This window comes from Hesperophylax consimilis, chromosome 18, assembly GCF_061612785.1.
Source record: "Hesperophylax consimilis isolate HC1 chromosome 18, BYU_Hcon_1.0, whole genome shotgun sequence".
NCBI lineage: Eukaryota > Metazoa > Arthropoda > Insecta > Trichoptera > Limnephilidae > Hesperophylax > Hesperophylax consimilis.
The window spans coordinates 20484812-20506821 of record NC_142853.1 but is presented as its reverse complement, the minus strand read 5'-3'; the positions used below and the strand labels follow the sequence as shown (position 1 = coordinate 20506821).

Here is a 22010-nt window from a genome sequence, read left to right as displayed (position 1 = left end):
CAGAAAACCGCGAAACATCTGATCAGTTTTACCAAAATTTAAAATAATATTTTTTTATGTGAATAAAAATTTAATATTTTTGTCTAGTTAAACGCGTCCTTAGTTTCATACAAACTGGTAAATAAAGCTACAAAAAAGAATCGGTAATATTTTTAAAAATTATCAAAATTTGCGTTCATTTTTTTTTTAATTGCACACCTCTATTTGGAACATCAACTAAAAGATAATATTTCACCTGCTTTCAAAAATAATGTTACATTTTGGGATACGCGGACAAGGATTTGTCTAGACCAGAGTGGTTAAATCTTAGATTGCGCATTAACTAATTGAACGTGAATTTGTGTGTTAGTAAGGAGGGCCTAATCATTGCTGCCTGAGTTAAGAGGAAGCTACAAGCCAAAAATGTGTATATTCTTGGTATACCTTATATTTTAAGTAATAGGCATTAAAATCGCTTGACAAACGGAGTCTACAAACGTTCGATTTCAAGCACAAAACTGGTTTTTATTTATTTTGTAAATAATTTTATAAGAAAGCAAAAAAGTTAATCAAGTGAAACCACCAATAATCTTAGCTATAATACTTTATTTTTTTTAATTTGTTTCATTTATGAGTTCATACATTTCTATTAAAAAATATTTTTTTTAGTAGTATACATTTATATTTTTTATTGAGTAATTTATTTTTTATTTGTATTCTACGCAAGCGAAACGATAGGAAAACCTTCAATTTATCTAAAACATATTATTTGGTGTTCATAACGTACACCAATTCGTTATAAAGATTAATCAAAATAGTGATTTAGCACTAAGCTTCGCCTTAAAAGACAAATGTCAGACTCAGCTTTAACATTCTTGACAATAATAAAGCCTATGAATGCTTCCATTTATCGGCTGACTGAAGATACCGGAATCCGATATTATTTTATTCAATAAATGTAAGCTGTTTCACCTTCCAACGTGAACATTCAATATTTGATCAGATTAAAGTATTCATTTCTAAGACTATGACTCAGTACCAAAAATGTTAAATAGATATACGTTTAAACAGCCACGAAGGAATAATCAGCAAGTGCGTACCTCTGTAAGGAGTACTGAAGCTTATTTCTGATGTTCTGAATATCAAATGATACCACAATAGGCCTAATTCTTGGCAACGAGCGTTATATAAACATTATTTACTAGGCCCTATAATATTATTACCGTTGGCAACACTGAACAGATAATCTCAAGAAGTGTGACTTCTATGCAGATTTGTAGAAAACTGATGCAGCCAATTTGTCTTTTGACCTCTAGACCCCAGACTAGACAAACTAATGAAATATATTATCTACTCAAGAAAATAATCGATCGATCAATTTCGGTAGATTTCAGTAATTTACATATGACCTTTCGATATCGATTAGATATGTATGCAATGAATGAAAAATACGATATTTGAAATTGTTTGTTAAATTTCTGCAGAATTCAGTAAGTGACATAAGAATTTTCAATTTCGATTAGATATGTATTTATGTTATTAATTAAAGAAGTTCGATATTTGAAAATGTTTGCCCGATTTCAGCAAATTTCAATAAGTTACATAAGACCCTTCGATTTCGATCAGATATGTATGTATGTTATAAATTAAAGAAGTTCGATATTTGAAAATGTTTGCCCGATTTCAGCAAATTTCAATAAGTTACATAAGACCCTTCGATTTCGAATAGATATGTATGTATGTTATGAATGAAAGCAATTTGACATTTGATAAAATTTCAACAGATTTCAGAAATTTACATTCGGCTTCGATTAGATAGAGGTCATGAACAAGAAAGAAATAATGTATTTGAAAATTAATGATCAATTTCACCAGAAGAAAAGAAAATGGACAGTAGAACTTTCTTAGGGCAGACTGACACGCCCACATCACATTTCTATCGGGTTTATTTCTTCAGTGGTTGGCAATCTGGTTAACACAGTACTGAGCACATTACTTAGCGCCACACTCCGCACAAACCAAATTTAATTTAAGGATATTAACATTATTTAGAGGGTTATAAACGGAAGCTACCCTAAATATTTATAAGTACAAAAAGGAAGCAATAATAATAAGAAGGTTTTTTTTCATTGATGTTAATATTTTAATGAAAAATTCCCATGAAAATTAGCGAGAATTCTTTTTCGAAAAATAACTGTATTATTATTATTTATCTGAACACTGGCGTATAGCATGTATATGAAAATGAGTTATATTTAAAAATTAATAATAATAAAAAACACATTGCTTCTTATTTAATCACATGTATACGTCATCTATTCTCATATACACTATTCCAGAGATGGGAAAACTTTTTAAGGAAAGGGCCAGATAAAATAAAAAGGCGGGCCGGAAAAAAAATTTAATAAAATAATTTTTTATAAGTGATATAAGTACTTTATTTTTTAATTTTTACATCATGCATAATATTGAGTATATTATATGCTAAAATGGTAAAAAAGTAACAAAAATTGATTGAATAATACCGTACTTAAAACACAATGAGAAGGAAACCGTTAAGTATTCTATTCTATCTACGTAGAAAATACATTTTGTTCAATTGGTAAATTGTGGTAGGGTTATTCAAAACAATGTCGCGGGCCGGATTGACTAGCCTGGCGGGCCGGACTTGGCCCGCGGGCCGTACTTTGGAAACCGTAAAAGCAACCCTTCCTCCATCTTACTGATTACGCCAACATAAGCATTGCATTCTTTCCGGATTTCCACAGTCGTAAACGGTCATAAATAAAATTAATTAAAAAAAAAACACGTTACATAACAGAATCATAACGACGTAAGTGAGGAAGTCGTTCACAAATATATGCGACGCGCGGCCCTGGTGTATTGCACAGACCGGCGGTTGAATTTGCTTTATCAAGTTTTTAAAATAAAGTAGGAATCTTAATAATAATAATAATATTTGATATATTTGTAATCATGTAATGGTGACTTGTCTTATTACTTTGGTGATAAATTTATATTTAAAAAACTGCGTAGGCTGTTAGAGTAGAGGCGTCAGGTGGAAATTGATCCCCAGCACCGGTGCGTAGTCGGAAAAAGTCGTTTCTACGACTCGTTCTAGAGTTCAACAGTTCGGCTGTGGAAAGAATCGCCGGCCTCTATATTTCCTCCCTCCTATAACACGAGTCTCTTCCTCTGTCCGAATAGACCCCCCACACAGCATTCCAAAATATGACATTGGAGTGGAGTTAATGAAAAAAATGATGTAGCCAACTAAACATAATTGCGTTTATTTGAAAATTCCGTAATCATACGCATTCAGCAAATTTTTGACGCCAATTTTAAGACGCCAGAACTTGCTTTTCAAAATAAAGTCTCCATTTTTATTTTCTTGTCATTTTTTCTAGATTATTTCAGAAAAATAAATCTCATTGCCATCAGTAAATTAGCGAGAATTTTTTAATATATTATGACATTCTTGAACACAAACAATATTTAATTAAAAATTTTGTTCAATGTTTTAAATTTTTCAGTCGCGTTACTGTAAACTCTCCATTATTTTTTTATTCTGAATTCTCATAAAAACAAATTTAGAAGGTTCATCTTGCCTTATGCATGAATGCTGCAAGTCGGAATTTAAATAAGACATTCCTCAAAGGTTTCACAAAATTCCTTGAAAATGAGGCATCCAAATGCTCTTATTAAAAATATTTCACTGTTTTATGCATGAAATATTTAAGAGATTACCATAGGTACTGATATAATAAGAGATGGTATTTGTTCACCTTCTAAAATTCAATGAATTAAACATTGAAGATAAAATTCCTAGAAGTGTGGTTTATTTATACAGATTTGAGAGTTTGATGAAAAATAAAAATAAATATATTTCACACCTTTAAAAAAACTTGAAAAAGTCGTCTTGTTGTAATTGAAATTTTGGTTTTAATTTACTATAAAAGAGAAAATTAGAAACATAGTTTTTTGGATGCGATGTTGTTCACAGAACTACTAGTAACTAACTAACTAACCATCACGCCGTTTCCCCTCAGGGGTAGGCATAGAGGACGGACCGCCAAACAAACAACCGCGGTCTTGGCACACACTCCTTACCTCATTCACATTCATACATCGTCTCATATCATATTCTTCTATTATGCTGACTCTTGACATGGCCCGATTCAAGTATCTGATTCACTTGATCGTGCCATGTGTTCCTCGGGCTAATGCTAGTTATTTATTAATATGCATACGTACGTAGTTATTTAAATGTTATCAATAACATGTCTACTTATCCATCTAACTTCTTCCGAAATATTTCATTCAGCTCAGTTGCTGGTCATACGTACCATTATGTAAATTACTAAGATCCAATTATATTATGTTACAACTTACCTGAAACAAAAAGAAAAAGAAAATTATTTTTATAAAATAAAAATTATTGTTTTGAAGTTTCACGCTACATTGTGATATTAATTCATTGAAAAATATTTATAACAATAAAACATGATTTTTTTTTTTAAAGATAAAGACGTAACCAAGACTCGAACTCGCAACCTTCCCCTATCTGGGAGGATGCATATTTATTTATTAATCTTAAGTTAGCTCACATCTTCGTGTGTGCTAATAGTTTTATAAACATATAAACATGTACATTGTTTGGCAAACATAATCTTTCTTTAAATATTTCAATAAAGTCACAAAAAAAGAAACATTAATAATTGAGATAGACATATTTTCTTAATTCATTTTTGAACTTATTAATATTTTCTATCACAGCAATTTCCTTCGGGATTTTGTTATAGAGTTGAACGGCCTGGTACATCAGAGATTTTTGGGTGCTTGTTTTTTTTCTTGTTGGCAATCTAATTTGCTTAGAATTTCTCGTCCCGTGTCCGTGTATCTCGTTATTGTAATTTATTTTTCTTTTCAGTTCCTTAGACATCATCCCTAAGTTAATTTTATGTATAAAAATAAGTACATTCAAATACACAGTTTGCTTCACCGTCAAAATATTCAGCTCCTTTAACATGTCTCTTATCCGTGTGTATATGTTGCGCTTAAGTATTATTCGCATTGCTTTATTTTGCAGTATTTGCATTATCATTCAGTTTTGTTACCGAAACCCATTTCTTTACGTGAATCTCATAATTTGGGAAAATATGAGATTCACATTTAACATTCTGTTTCCTTTTTTATTGTGATTGGCGTCGCGACATTAGCGGAGATTCTAACCAAGCCAAAATATTCACCTAACGGCTGGCTAAGATATTCCATTTTTATTGGGTTAGTTAAAGCACATAGTTACATTTAAATAAAACTATTTTTTTCAGTAAAACAACTTTCTAAAATAAATTCATTCTTCCTATCATACATTTTTAGTCTTTATATATATTAAGTAGTTCTGTGACTGTGTTTTTCTCATATGCGGCAATCTAATTCTATTTAGATTAATTTATGGTTTCATAATTACTAAAAATTATTTCATCCCTATTATTTAGTATTTTAGCAGTTCTATTCATAATTTTATGTATAAAAATTAATACTTTATGAAGAAGTCTATTTTGTACTGAAATCCAATTCATCTCTTGATTGATTTTTGCGTATTTGCCTTTTCTTCGTATACATCGCATTACTCTGTTTTAAATAATTACTAGTTTTTTTAAGAGTAGGTTTCCTTATTTGGCCAAATATAATATCGTAGAGCATTAAACTAAATGTGGATCAACTATAGTTTTTGAAGTGAAACTTCTTTACGCGCGTCATGCAATTTCGAGGAGTAAAACCAACTCATGACCGAAACGAAAATGCGGGACCGATTAAAGTTCATTTGATGTAGTAAAAGTTTTGAAGTAAAATATAAATGCTTCTTAGCTCATCTCGACAACTGGCGTTGGTGGTGTAATGGTCAGCATAGTTGCTTTCGAAGCAGTTGATCCGAGTTCGATTCTCGGCCATGGAATATTATTTTTTTGTTTTTAAGGAATTTTTTTTTTTTAATGGTTGACCATAATATCAATCCACTAAGTAATATTTTAGGCCTGTAGCATAATTGAAAAGTTAAAGAATGATATAAAATTTTTTATGATGTTAACGATAAAAAAATGAAAAAAAACATAAAATTAAAATAAAAAATGGGCCAACGGCACGCGGTGTTCCCAAGCGGTCACCCATCCAAGTACTGACCGCGCCCAATGTTGCTTAACTTCGGTGATCGGACGAGAACCGGTGTGTTCAAAATGGTATGGTCGTTGGCAAAAGTTAAACAATATTAATTTCTATTCTACCTGCCAATAAATATATGAAAATTAGTATAAAAAAGCCCTAATAATATTGAAAAAATTAGCAAGGTGTGTGCGAGGTTGATAAAAATAATCATTACATACGCGCTTGAAAAAGATCGTAATTACATTAATAAGTTTGTAGGAATTTTTTTTTTCAATGGTTGACCATAATATCAATCCACTAAGTAATATTTTAGGCCTGTAGCATACTTGAAAAGTTAAAGAATTTTATGATATTATTAATTATAGTAATGATAAAAAAATAAAAAAAACATGAAATTAAAATAAAAAATAGGCCAACGGCACGCGGTGTTCCCAAGCGGTCACCCATCCAAGTACTGACCGCGCCCAATGTTGCTTAACTTCGGTGATCGGACGAGAACCGGTGTGTTCAACATGGTATGGTCGTTGGCAAACGCTAAACAATATTAATTTCTACTCTACCTGCCAATAAATATATGAAAATTAGTATAAAAAAGCCCTAATAATACTGAAAACATTAGCAAGGTGTAAATATTATATACCTAGTTTAACTCACTCTCCTAACTCATCTTCGCTGTCTACAGGCAGAGCGCACGACTGTGGTCGTGAAGAACCGAGGTTCGATCCCCGCTTTAACTAATTTTTTTTTTCTTTTTTTATAACTTTTAATTTTTTTTATCACATGCCACTTATAAATATGTCAATAGACAGAAAAAAAGAGAGAATGAAATGAAAAGAGAGAGAGAGAAGAATACTAGAAGTTTCACTTCTGTCTTGCGTAGGCTTGACACACCCATTTTTTTTATTGTAATTTATCCCTTTCAGCACCGCACTTTTATTTCCACATATTTAAACCATAAACAATTATTTGGAAATTTTTGGTCAAAGAAAATTTTTTTCTCCCTAATTTTCTAAATTTTGATCTAAGATTTGTTCTAAAATGATTTTTATTTTTTTAAGTCTCAAAGGGTTGTTTTATATAAGTAAGGAAAAAACAATTTTTTCATTAAAAAATATATATTTACAGTGTAAGATGCATACATATAAAGATAACATAAAAAACACATTAAAATTATAATGGATCCCAGTCCAAGTAAAAAAGCCAAAAACGGATGTGCCATTTTATGTATAGTATTTTTTGCTAGAATAAAGTATGCAACCAAGCATAAAAATTGACGCCATGAGGAATATCCTTCACAAGCGATACGAAAAAAAACGAGGCGATTTATTTGACAAAATAAAGAGATATTCATTTTTTTGTTCATGTTCCTCAGAAGGGACTCTGGTATTGAAAGGGTTAAATAAATTAACCAACTAAACTTTGTTTGAACCACTATTTATTTATGTTATAATAAACTTCGACCGGTTTCGTAATAACTCCTTCTTCCTCAGGACAAAATATATACTAATTTAACATGTTAGTTATTGCTACTTTAAAAAGAATTTCAATTTAATAAATTATTATAAGCAATAATTATTAGCCTGTAATATCAATACAAATTGAAAATATCTCCCGACTAAAAATAAATACCGCCGACGGGAATTGAACCCGCGCCTTCTGATATCCGGTCAGACGCTCTGAACCACTGAGTCACGTTGACTTATTTCCAACCCACCAAATAATTCAACATGTACTAATACTTCAATCAAAAATTACTGCTTATTATATTTTTTAAAATGTTTATTGCTTATAACAATTTACTATCCTTTGTGCTATGCATAAAAACCTTGTCTTATAAACATTAGTTAATCATTAAAAAAAAAACAATTTATTTTATATCTTAGTCTTCTAAGGAAATGTATTTTTCTTGATACCTTTTTAGCATTTTTTTGTATTTGTCGAAAATAAATAATAATATAGAAATTATATATGACATAGTATTTACGTCTGGGCAGAAGCTGGACGATATTTTACTTGGATTTCGTCGCTAGCGGGGAGGGGCATTAATATAAAATGTGTTTTACTGAAATTCTATTCGTAGTATAAGGTTTTCCAATAAGAGGTGTTATTTTGAATATTAATTAAGGAATTAATGATTTTTTATGGCCGGAATTGGATGGTATTGATCTGGACAACGTTTACTTTCAACGCGACGGCGCTACGTGCCACACAAGCAACGAAACCATTGATCTTTTACGGGAAAAATTTCCGGACCGTGTTATCTCTCGAAGAGGTGATCACAATTGGCCACCGAGATCATGTGATTTAACACCTTGCGACTTCTTCTTTTGGGGCCACGTGAAAGAGAAGGTCTACGCCAACAGCCCAGCGTCGCTTCAAGACCTCAAATATGGAATTCGTGAGGCTATCGAGGACATAAGGCAGCCACTTTGCGATTTGGTTATGGAAAATTTCATGAAAAGGCATATCCTTGTAGGCGTGGTCGTGGTGTTCATTTGACTAATGTTATTTTTCACTATTAACGGCATACCTTCCTCTTTATAATGAAATAAACATTCGATCATTTTGAATATCAAAATACCACCTCTTATTGGAAAACCCTGTATTTTACCAAAGAATCTAAAATAATACATTCAAGGCGATCAAATGTTCATCCAATCAACCCACTGAAGTAAGCCGGAAGATGTTTTCGATACAGCAAAGTGTGTAAATAGTAAATAAGCTAAATCTCTGCGCCCCCTTGAATAGAATCAAAAGATTAAACCCCGTAGGAACGGATTAGATCCGTAATTCAACAAAACCCAAATATGTTGACAAGGGACGGAATAATAAATAGGCTAAACGGCAAATGGGCAACACTAAGCGGCTACAGTCGAACAAATGACATCTATTACCCGCCTAACAAACTTAGGACTGTTTATGTTTCGCTATTCCTCGTAGGTTGAATCCTGAATATTCCTGGCTTGTGTTCACTGTTCATTTTATTGTTCATTGTTCATGATTTGAACACAACAACTTCAGTTAATTTATTAAATGACTTATAGTTAGACTAGTCCTTAACGAATGAATTGATAGGTTTTCTAATTAACTTTTAGTAAAATACGAACGTATTATCACGATATAGGAACACGTGTTCATAAAAATCCTAATATTTCTGCATTTTGTCATTGTATACTATCAAGGCAAATACAGACGCATGAACAAGTGTTCCGATATGTTATGAAAAGTGTTGTGTTCGTACAAACAGCGATACTATCAAGGCAAATACAGACGCATGAACAAGTGTTCCGATATGTTATGAAAAGTGTTGTGTTCGTACAAACAGCGAGTCTCCAACTCGTTTGGAAGGAGTTAATAAATAAAAGGTTATTTTAGATTAATCAGGGATTTATTAATACTCCATGTTATTATAAAGGTGACTCGATAGTCGACCTAACTAGTAGCTGGCTAATTTGAATCTGAAACAGTAAGTTTCTCTGAGAGCCTTACCACTGGCCCTGGCGACAACTGGCCACTGACTCCATCTTGCGGACTTCAACGCAAGCTCTATGCACTGCCATCTGTGCGTGCATCTATGAAGCTCTTACTTCCCAGCAAAAAGTTTTTTGGGAAACGGTCTGCAATCCCTTTTTTTAACCGAATTTGAAATAATTTGAAGATATTTTTAATAAATTAGTAATACTATTTTTTCTCCATGCATACTTAATTTATTTATAAATAAAATGGGTTCTTGCAGATCTTCCCGTTCACGTTAGAACAATCCAGTTATAAAAAACTCAATTATTTTACAAATAGGTACATGCAATTACAAAAACCCACTCAGTCAAAGAATACATTTACACAATATCTACAAAAAACTTAATCAAATAACACATAATACCAAGATAAGCAAGAGAGAAATACAAGACACACAAAGATAAACAACAAATAACTGGTAATTAGTATAACTAGCCCAATAATTGTTGCATTATATTGAGCAATAGCAAAACGCTTTTTTCTGAAACTGTTTAAATTATCCACGAAAATGTCCACTTCAGCACATTTTATCTTTTATAGTCATTAGGAATAATTATATGAATAATGCTAACAAATAGTGTAGTATCGAGATGACCGTGAATTATTACAGATTAATCAATTGCCTTCTAATTTTAAGTGTATTAATGTTGCACAGCATTCAAGATATACGATTACTTAAATGAAATAATCTTCTACATGTAACATTGTGGCATAAAAAAACTCTTTTAAAACTCAGATTTATATTTTTTGCTTTGCAGTTTTAACGTGATGTCTTCAAATTGCAAAGTAGGTACCCAGCAGTGAGTGGCGTTTTTACGAGTAACTTACAAAAACGAGAGCAGTTATTTATCGCAGAGGGCAAAGTGCCCGTCAGAGGTCACGGGTCACAGGTCAATGGTTGCTGACAATGGAATAGGAAGAAACGCATTAGTTTGACATACACAAAGCAGAGATAGCGGCAGACAGTGACTTGTTCTGGACACTGGACGTGGGCAGATGAAGATTGGTACAATACAGAGCAAAACATACACACAAGAAAACATCACAGCTTCCTTAAAAGGAGAAATTGTTTTCTACAAAAAAAAATACTAGTTTTTTTTTATATTAACTCCACACAGGAGGCCCTGAAGAAAATAATTTCCCACAGGACCTATGTCATCTTTAGGGATGCTGTGTGGAGGGTCTTTTTGTGGAGAGGAAGGAGTGAATATGGGTCTTGAAGAGTCCCATGCTGTAGGAGGGAGGAAACACAGAGACCGGCAGTTCGTTCCACAGCCGAGCTGTTGAACTTAAGAAAGAATCGTAGAAGCGACCCGTTCTCATGTGACAAACCGTGTACAAATGTTGGGCGCGCGTTTGGCGTGTATACCGACTACGCACCGGTGCCGAAGGGATCAATGACGCTAGTTCCTCAGAGCATCTTCCATTGTAATACCGATAGAACAAGGACAGCATACCTAGTTTGTCAATTTAACGAATTAAAAAAACCCAAACAAATATATATAAAAACTAGCGCAGACCCTTGAAAAATCACAGGATAATATTGTAATTCCAATTGAAAAAAGGCAAATAAAATAATTTTCTGTTAAAATATTATATTTTGAGTATTTATCGCTTTATCGCTTACTTGAATTCGTTGAAATAGTTCCAATTTTGAAAATACTTAATTAAACTCAAAGCAAATTTCAAAGTTCTATCTAGAGTTCACTGTGCCGGAGATCGAGACCGAGGCACAACCGATATATTTTTAATGACAAGGAAATTATTTTATATTTTAAATCGTATCTGTACTACGCAATCTCGCTCGATTTTCAAAACATTACATTTTTTGTTGCGTATATTATTCCGGTTCAATGAATTCTAAACTCTTTTCATCTAAAACTTGTTTTTGCTTTGTTTTACAAAATTGGAACTGATTGTGGGAATAATTCAGACAATCGATAAAGTAGGTAGCAAAAAAATATTTTTTTCAGATTAATTAAAAACTCTAAATATTTTTTTTTGTTTAAATTTGTGACGGATATCATAATTTTTCAAATTAACTATCGTTTTTCATTCGAAAGGATAATTTGCGATCGTCTCTAAAATTGAAAATGTTTGTTTTTAAAAGGGAATAATTATTTTGAAGCAAATATTAAAAAAATGCTTTCAGCTTCACTAATTATAAAATTATTAAATGAAAAAAATACACTTTGTAAAACACCACTTTTATTATGAATTAATATTAACAGCCAACAAGGTTTCGCTTAGATCAAGCTTCGTCAGGGCTTATTATATCAACTTTGATATAAAAAGTTGATTTAATAAGCCCTGACGAAGCTTGAGCTAAGCGAAACCTGGTTGGCTGTTAATATTAATTCATAATAAAAGTGGTGTTTTACAAAGTGTATTTTTTTTCATTTAATACATAATGTCACATCACAAAGTGTTTGCTTCCTTCTATAAAATGATACAATTATAAAATTATTGATACTATCCCGTGATTTTTAACGAGACAGCTGTAGTTCGATCATGAAATCCAAGTAGATAGTAAATACTTTAAAGATATGCAGATTGTTTTCCACTTTTCAGTTCAAATAACTCATCATTTGTTTTACGACTTTTGAGATGCGGAAATTGTGTTGTTGGTCGTTACTGTAGCAGGAAGATTGGATAGTTTATATTATTTATAGATTTCATCCCACTTAAATAATGTTTAAATTACAGTCAACTGAGTGGATATAAACAAAGATGCAGTCGTAAATCATAATAAATGCTTACACAAATAATAAGTAGGTAGGCAATTGGAATTAGAGTAAATTGATTGTGATAGTCTCCCGTTTACCGCGTGGGCTAGAAAAAGCTAACAGTTGACAGTGTTATTGGGCGCAGTTATTAATACTGTCAGATTGCATATATAATTCCATCTGACGAATAGGAACACAAGACAAAATGTAACATTCTTCTGCAATACATAAACAGACAACTATCAGACATACTCACTAACCAATAAATGCATGAACTGGGCAATAATTTTGGGTGTACTGTTGATATATTTATTGAATTTATTTATAGAACTAAGCGTAATCCATACCATCACGTTGTTGAATACTACACATTATAGTAGCGTTGATAATGTAGTTTGAGTGATTTTTCTTAAATCTAGTATTGTTCTAGTTCCTATATTATTTTATGTTATTGTTACATGTTTTACTAATGTTGTTTCATATTCAGTTTATCGGTTTAACATGATTTAATGCTTTAAAAGTAGTTTTGAATAATATTCTATCTACTTTACTACAAACGGTGCTATAAAACTTACAAATAAACTATGCCCTATGCTAGTCCTATTTACAATAATAATACGGTATCATTGAATGGGAAGTACATGTAAATTGCAAACTGTTTTCGTAGCATAGAACGCAATTATGAAAATTATTCTAAGGGTACCCTTTAGAACATTTACAGAAGACATCTTTAACGTTCTCAACTTTAACTTTATGGTTTTGAAACAATTATAGGCAAAGGAGATTTTAATTCATCCGTTTCAAAATGAGATAAACTTTAATCTTATAAACTCACAACTAAAATGAAATTTCTATTACTTTCCACCAACTAACATAATATAAAAAAAACTATTGGTAATTTAGCGAATTAAAATATATACATGTATAAAGAAATGGATTATTGAGACAGGAAGAAGCAAGATTAATGGTCTACCTTTCTTTTCATAATCTGACCATACCTTTTATAATCTATCTTTAAATGTTATTTTCAATATTTTTCTCTTTTGATGTACTTAATCCTGACGAATGTGTTCTCGCTTCACAACTGATATAATTTACGTTCATACTATAAAAGATATTTAAATATTACATGACGTATTTTCCTCCCGTGGAGCTTTTACAGATATAATATAAGTCGAAATTTTACATAATACAGTAAAATAATAATTTAAGTATAAAAATATAGTAAGGTACGTAAAATAAACACTTTTCGTGATAGTGATAATATAATATGGAAAGAAAGGAAAATATAAGAATAGATTAGATAACAAGAAGAAAATAAACATTAGTACAAAGTTATTAGTATAAAATTATTAAAACAAATAAATAAGAAAAAAAAAAAAAAAACATTTTATGCAGTGACCTCCATATAAAATTTTTAATCAGTACATAGTTATATTTCGATAGAGGCATATTAAAAACATCAGCTAATATTGCATATGAGTTACCAGCGGTGTGTAAACTATTTAAAACAGAGATGTTTCCTGAAACCGTTGTACGATTTTTAAAATAATATTTAAGATAAGGTGTTAATCATAATATATTTAGCTAACATAAATTATAAATTAAAAAAAATAAATATCGCAAGAATTTTTTAATAATTATGTTAAATATAGTAGCTACCATTTTTTTTCCAAATTTGGTCATGTACCTTACCAAACAGCGAAATATTTTTACAAGAATTGGTAGCTGATTTAGAGTGCCATAAGGTTTCCTGGTAAAGCCGAGAAGATATAATTCGGTTTAGGTTTCAAAAACTTTAAATACTTGAGCATTTAAAAATTAAAATTTAATGAACGCCAATCTTAACCACTAATTTGACCACTTTATGGAATAATTCGGACCGTTCACCCACATAATCCCTGAAATTTCAGAGCGTCGACTGTAGAATATAAAACGGCAGTTAGGGTGAACCGGGTTCATTAAGCCGCTGCACATCGCGGTGGTAGCGTGCCTAGATCACAGCATTCACAACAACCCCTCGCTTTACAACCCCTGCCATCGTGACGTCGCGACGGCATTTGGGAAAAACGGGTCGGCGTCGGATTTCTGAGATAAACAATTCCTCTACAAAACATACAATTTAAGTTACTAACTAACTAACCATCACGCCTTTTACCCGCAGGGATGAGGATGGACCACAAAACTACTCGGTCTTAGTACACATTTCTTACTTGTTTGTGCGCTTAAAAGTATTTTGACAGGGTTTTTTTCAATTTCATTTATAAAATTTCTTCGGGAAGGTTTATATATATAGTATATCCATATTATCTTTATAGAAAGTCGATGTTTATCATAGAATACAAAACCTCAAATCAAAATCCCGAGCAACGCCTGTTACACGTCAGCTAATAAATAAAACTAAAAATACAAATAATCGCTAAAATTTTCCTCTCAGACCATTGTGTAAAGTTGCAGATTGATGATAAATATTCAGCAGAAAATTGGTATCAATATCTGACTAAAATTAATGAAACAGTAAGTTCTAGCGTAGTGCTTATCTATTTCTGTGTGTAATTTTTAAGTCAACACGCCTTTTTTCGATCCGCAAATTTTCTTTCTATCATGAGCTGTGAGGTTTTTAAATACCTTTAATTTAAGCTGTCAAAATAGTAATATTGAGGGGTGGGATTAAACATGATTTTAGAAGTAGAAAAGATAATTAACTTTTTTCGAAATTCCAACGTTTTAAGGTAGTTTTTTTTACGGGAAAAATAATATTATTATTTTACAAAAAAATATTTTAGATTGGGAAAAAGTACAAATTTAGAAGAAAATAATTAATCTTTTTTATTCTACCATCATGTAGAATCACCTACCGAAGTTAGTGCACTTTACCCTTGGACGCCCTGTACATACATGACTGTCACAAAGACGCCGAACACAATTTAAAAAATGCACAAAAACTGAGCCGAAAAAACAGAAAAACAGCCTATAATCGCATTGTGCATGCACCCCTTAAACTAACCTAACGCAACTGATAGACCATATGTGGGATCGACAATATGAGGCAAGGAAATGCAAGAACCGAATAACATGAAAATGATTGCATTAGGTTAGGTTAAGAGGACATGCGATCGTGAGCGTGTACAATATACGTGCACATTATGAGTCTGTGTAACAGCCATGTAGCAAAAAGCATTAAATGGCCAATTTGCGACATTTATTTATTTTTACATTTGAAAGATTGAACGTTGAGTCTAGACCGCTTCAGCATTCCATCAAATTGTGGTTAGCTGACATAACAGGTGTGATTTTCTGGTAGTCACAACCTTCCACATAATATTAAACAAATACACGACACACTCCAATTTAAATCATCACTAAAACATTCCCTTTAAACAAATGTCACTTCACTTTAATGGAATACTTTCAATGAATTAAATACCTCTGTTCCTATTTGCACATTAAAAAACTGTAACTTTATAATATGTAAGATGTACGATGTACCTATAAGCTATACCCTTTGTACTGCCTGTATATTTCTAAAATAAATATTTTTTAAATTTAATTCAGAATTTTTTTAAAAGCTTTATCGGGACCAAAATCGGCGTTTTACGGGGACATTTCCAATTTTCAATAAAACAAAATTGCACTGATATGCCATTTGATGACAAAATTACATTTGCATTTCTGTGAAACGCCCAACGAAGCTGGATAGTAAAATATCCTCCAGATTCTGATATTTTTTGTTGGAACTATAATTAACAGTCTATAAACGCCAATTTTCTGTATTTCCAATCGATGTTTTTCTCTCCTCGCACAAGTCCCTACTTCAGTTGTGTGCAATATGCGCACAGTGGCGTACCTCGGGGACGCGCAGAGGACCGCCACACAGTGGGCTGAAAATCGCCTTTCATAGACATAGAGACTTGAATTTTCAAGGGTATTTTTGTTGGCTAGAAATGGATTCTGCTAATCATTACTATGCTATAAAATTTCGTATGAAGCAATTGCGTGTACAAATGAAGGAGTTATCATTTTTTAAAGAAAAATTTGTATGGCACTGACATTAAAAATGAGGCTATCTCTGGAATCATAAGGTTGACCATTATATCCTTACACACAGATATACTACTATTTATTTGTATTTTTTTGACATACTTCGTATTATGGCGTAACTTGCAATTTTTTTATGTTGATGATTCATTTTAATGCATAAATGCTTGAAATATGAGTATGCTTTGTCTATTTTTGTTGTTTGTTTTTGGGATGTTATGTCGTGTTGTGCTAACTCCTTCTTTAGCCGACGTTTCGGACAGCGTTGCAGTGTCCATCATTAGGGCAGATCCGGTAGATCCGAAGATGTGTGAAGAAGGAGTTAGCACAACACGGCATAACACCCCAAAAACAAACAACAAAAATGCTTTTGGCCGTGAGAATCTAAAAACTTACATGCTTTGTCTAGTTTACAATATTTTATTTACACTGCAAGCCAGAGATAACCTCATTTTTAATGTCAGTGCCATACAATTTTTTTCTTAAAAAAATGATAACTCCTTCATTTGTACACGCAATTGCTTCATACGAAATTTTAAAGCATAGTAATTATCAGCAGAATTCATTTCTAGCCAAAAAAAATACCCCTGAAAATTCTATGTCTATGAAAGGCGATTTTCAGCCCACTGTGCGCCAGCCCGAGTAAGGGTTAGGGCATTCACCGGGCGAGGCAGTCACTCAGTTTAATGAAGCTAAGTGCTTTGATTATATTGAAATGCAGGAAATGGAAGGATACTAAACAGGCAGTATTATATAACATTCTATTGCATGATTACGACATTTTCTGATAATTATACACAATAAATAATTATTAATTAGGACTTGGCGGCGGATGCGTCTACCGACTAACTACGTGGCAGACCAGATGGGGAGAGACTGGTTAAGGAACTTTTGACATCTCCAGCAGAACTCTCTCGACTCACCGTCTTGTACCGCGGAGGGGTGGATTCATGCGTCCGTCACTACTAGATACAGTGAACCCCAGATACCTACCCACCTCTTAGACCCTTTTCCTTCCCAGGACTTCCTCTCCTTCTTTTCGGTCATGGGTCAGTGGTGGGCCATGATTTTTCAGTGAGCTAGAGTGGTAGATTTAAAAATACGACATTAATTTGAATTAATTAATTTAATCATAAAATCACGGATCGACACTGCTTTAAGTATCTGTGTTTTATCCCAAATACTTTTTTATTCAAATCAATCTCAATTCAATATGATCAGTTGAAATATTGTTCGATTCGACTTCGAAACTTGCGTAAATTTCAAAAAAAATGTCAGCAGAAAATTTTCAGGATGTTACCAATCAATTTTGTCTATACATAACATTACATTAATATCTTCGCAGACGTAACCCATTCCGAGGAGGATGTCTTTAATTTAGTAGGAAATGACGTTATTCTTTATCTTACAAGATTGGAGAGATGACGGAGCATTTCTATATAATCTCACTAATTGTGAACATCCGTGACACAATCCTTAACAATAACAACAAAATCGAAGAACAGAGAAGACAAACGATACACTATTCTCCTGTATGGTACGGAAATGTACGGCTCTCAAAGGTAGCCGGGAACTGTTGTTCATTATGTATTTATTTATATTTTATAAGTTACTAGATATTCAGTTAATATAAATTGGAAATCAAAATCTGTACATCGATAGAAAAATGTATTTATGTTGAAGCAAAACAGTTATCTTGCATTACTACTAAGTTTTAATATAGCTCATAATTACATTGAAAGCTCATTTCTCTTGAAATGCTAAAGCTTACACGTGCTTAAAAAATTCCACGAAATTACAAGATATCACACGGCAGAACAATTGTTCTAGCGCAGCATAGCCTGCCAAAAGGAATGGAGCTATTAAATGAAATTTCAACAGTAGATAAGATGTATTTAATAATCTTATCTTATACTTATACTTACCTTCCCAAATTTTAAGAATATTAATATAAAAATCTTGTACTGTACTTGTTGGTTAAACAATAATGGAAAAAAAATCAACCCGTTAAAAACAAAGTTTTTTAATTTCAATACATCTATTTTAAAACTTTATTATTATTATTTTTTAATGGTTTAACTGGGGATCGAACCAACTCTAGCAACCTTGCAATGCCGATCGGGTGGGTCCGACCTTTATTTCGTATATTAACTGCTGTAGTGATATATGACTGCGTGTGTGTACGCGATTGACAGAATGTATTGTCATCGACAACGAGTCTTTTTGCCGAGTTTCAGATCGATCGGATTTCGTGAAGTGGGTTAATTCCCGCTTCCAAGATTGGCATTTATTCATTACCGAAAACAAAAGTTAAATTCAAATAGATGTATTTATGTTTATGTGACTATTTATGCTGGTGTGACTGTCCTACCAAATAATTTATTATTCAGTAAGATATATTGGGCATACTTATATTACCAACTGAAATAGTATATTTTCTGGTATTTTCAGTCAAGTCGTCCATTCCATATGGACAGTATGGGCACAAATACAAGTGAATTGAATCTGTAACGAGTTTCCTCTTTGGCTGTCGCTGCATCTCGCTGGATTAAACATTTTATTTTCACAGGTCGAATGGATTCTACTGATATTTGAGACCGGATATCCGCTAGCATATAAAATCAGAACCTGAAAAGGGAACAAGTCGTAGTGCAGATCTTTTTTAAGGTTTTTATTTTTTTAATTTGTTTAAAGCATAATAATAAATTGTAATTTTGAAGGTAGCAGGGTTGGGAAGAGGGTACACTACTTTAACTTTGCATTTTTACTTCTTATTGCCTTTTATGCCCGCGCCATTCGTTGAATTATATTTAATCCAATTACACCTTTATTATTAGTTTGGTATTAAAATTACTTTCATACAAACAGGAACATTATTGCGTAGTGATTGAATTTTAAACAAATGAGGGGTCCTGTTTCTCAGAAACGTATGTAGTATACATAACCATCTATACATATATATAAAAATGTATGTTTGTTTGTTTTTTTGATTGTTTGTTTGTCCCTGTATACTCAAAAACTCAAATTTTTCAAAGATTGTTCTTATTAGTGTCGGAAGTGTTAAGAGAGTGGTTAATTAGTGTGAGTAGATGGTGGAAATTGTCAGGGACGTCCGAGGAAGACTTAACGCATTATCGCTGCACTGGAATGAGATATTTAGCCGATTTAAAGTCGACATAAAATATTTTTTAACAGAAAAAATATGGTATACAGTAGTGAACGGTATAAAGAGTCGGGGACGCCTGAAGAAGACATGAATTAAATAATTATTTATGGTAAAATGAAACGTAAGTAATAAACGAAGAAAGAGGTGTAAGGAAAATGTGTGATATGGAAGTAATGGTTGAAGAAATCTGGAACGCCCAAGGAAGACATGGCACGATCAAATGAATCGAATACTTATGTGTGGTAATATGTAACGTATGTGATTGAACAAAGAAAGTTGTGTAAGGAGAATGTATAACATTGAAGTGATTGGCAGTATAAGTACAATGGCAAGATGTCAGAGGAAGACGTGGCATGTTCAAATGAATCAAATACTTATGTGTGGTAATATGTAACGTATGTGATTGAACAAAGAAAGTTTTGTAAGGAGAATGTATAACATCGAAGTGATTGGCAGGATAAGTATAATGGCAAGATGTCAGAGGAAGACGTGGCATATTCGAATTAATCAAATACTTATGTGTGGTAATATGTAACGTATGTGATTGAACAAAGAAAGTTGTGTAAGGAGAATGTATAACATCGAAGTGATTGGCAGGATAAGTATAATGGCAAGATGTCAGAAGAAGACGTGGCATATTCGAATTAATCAAATACTTATGTGTGGTAATATGTAACGTATGTGATTGAACAAAGAAAGTTGTGTAAGGAGAATGTATAACATCGAAGTGATTGGCAGGATAAGTATAATGGCAAGATGTCAGAGGAAGACGTGGCATGTTCAAATGAATCAAATACTTATGTGTGGTAATATGTAACGTATGTGATTGAACAAAGAAAGTTTTGTAAGGAGAATGTATAACATTGAAGTGATTGACAGTATAAGTACAATGGCAAGATGTAAGAGGAAGACGTGGCATGTTCAAGTGAAACAAATACTTATTACAATACAAGTAAGTCACTTCCGCATTAAAAATGCCCCCAGTTTTCAGGTAACTACACTAGAATTCACAACCTCAAAACTTTACTCCAAACCAATCATAACCCCGACCAACCAACGCCGGGTACTACTATTATACTCCAATTTAAATCTCTAAATAGTATAAATTAAAACCGCTATCCGCGTCTGTCTGTTTGTGCGCTTTGTTCTTCTAAACTAAACTAAGCAACAGATTTTTAACAGGGTTTTCACTATCATTTAGAGATTTTTTTTAGGAAAGGTTTATATATATTATATGTATATTATATTAATAGAAAGTAAAGAAAAGTATATGTATTGTAATCAAGTCGTAAAAAAAATATTTTCGGGCGCTTACATTGCTAATACTGGCTAAACCTTACGAGATACATCAAAATAATGTACTACGGAGAAGTATATCTTAAAAAAATCTACATAAAAGTCCCAAATGATATATGTCTATTTCAAATGTCAGCTAGTCATCCCTAAAAACCTTCCTTTTAAACAAATCTCACTATACCGTAAAAGAAATAAAATGGCTCGGCTTCTATTTATACAGAAATAATATGTGCCTACAAGCTATATCCTTTGTACTTTCTACAAACTTGTACAGTAAATGTTTTTTTAACTGAATGCCTGAATTTATGCCTTTCATACAAATTGAATTGATGAATGCTAACAAATGTTCCATTTAACACGCGTTCTGTCTCACTGTCACTCGCCTGACATCTGAAATCATAGATCTCCATCCCAGTAAAATTTTGTATACATAGTTTTGAATTGGAAATTTAAGGCCAGATGGGACAAAAAAAAAATGGACCACGAAAAACGCCCACATGGCATTTCTTGTGTTCTTCTATGTATACAATTTATAATAATTATAATGATAAGTGTTTTGTAACAAAAAAAATAAGATAGTAAATTGGATTTATTTTAGTACAGAAATTCTGGGACTAACTACCACATGTATTCCTTTTTTCCCAGAATACTAATGGAGGGAAACAATTATACCAAGTCAGTGGACATCTTCAATTTATCTTTAAACAAATATAGAATGTTGCAATTCAGTTATGTACAATAAATAATGTATAATTCTTAATATTCATATGTAAAAGCCCCGAAAAGGGGCGTTCATAAATAAATAAATAATCATATCCACACTGGGATCTCCCGTGCCGAAGATTTCATTTACATATGATTAGTAGTATGGTTAATAATATGAAGTAATTATAAATATATTGAATAGTTTTTTTCTTAAATAATTATAAATATATTACATGGTGTTTTTTTGTTCAGTTGTTTCAATTTTAGTACGTATTTGGTGTAAAAATAATATTATATCTACTTCTGATCGCCCTACGTTTTGTATCTAGCTTTTTATTTGAGATTTAAATATTAAATTTTGAGAGTGGGATTTTACTGTAAAGTTTAGTACCTACCATAGCATAGGAATTTTTTTTGCC

At 32.1% G+C, this 22010-nt stretch overlaps 1 protein-coding gene and 2 non-coding genes across 3 annotated transcripts in view; all 3 read right to left on the bottom strand.

Annotated features, from left to right (window-relative positions):
* LOC149415472 (acyl-CoA:lysophosphatidylglycerol acyltransferase 1-like) overlaps positions 1-22010 on the bottom strand; it is a 677596-nt gene that overhangs the window by 127415 nt on the left and 528171 nt on the right. The gene's annotated exons all lie outside the window — the stretch shown is intronic.
* Positions 6114-6232, bottom strand: LOC149415474 (5S ribosomal RNA). The gene has a single exon (XR_016303845.1). It is a non-coding gene; the product is annotated as a 5S ribosomal RNA (ribosomal RNA).
* Positions 6555-6673, bottom strand: LOC149415473 (5S ribosomal RNA). The gene has a single exon (XR_016303800.1). It is a non-coding gene; the product is annotated as a 5S ribosomal RNA (ribosomal RNA).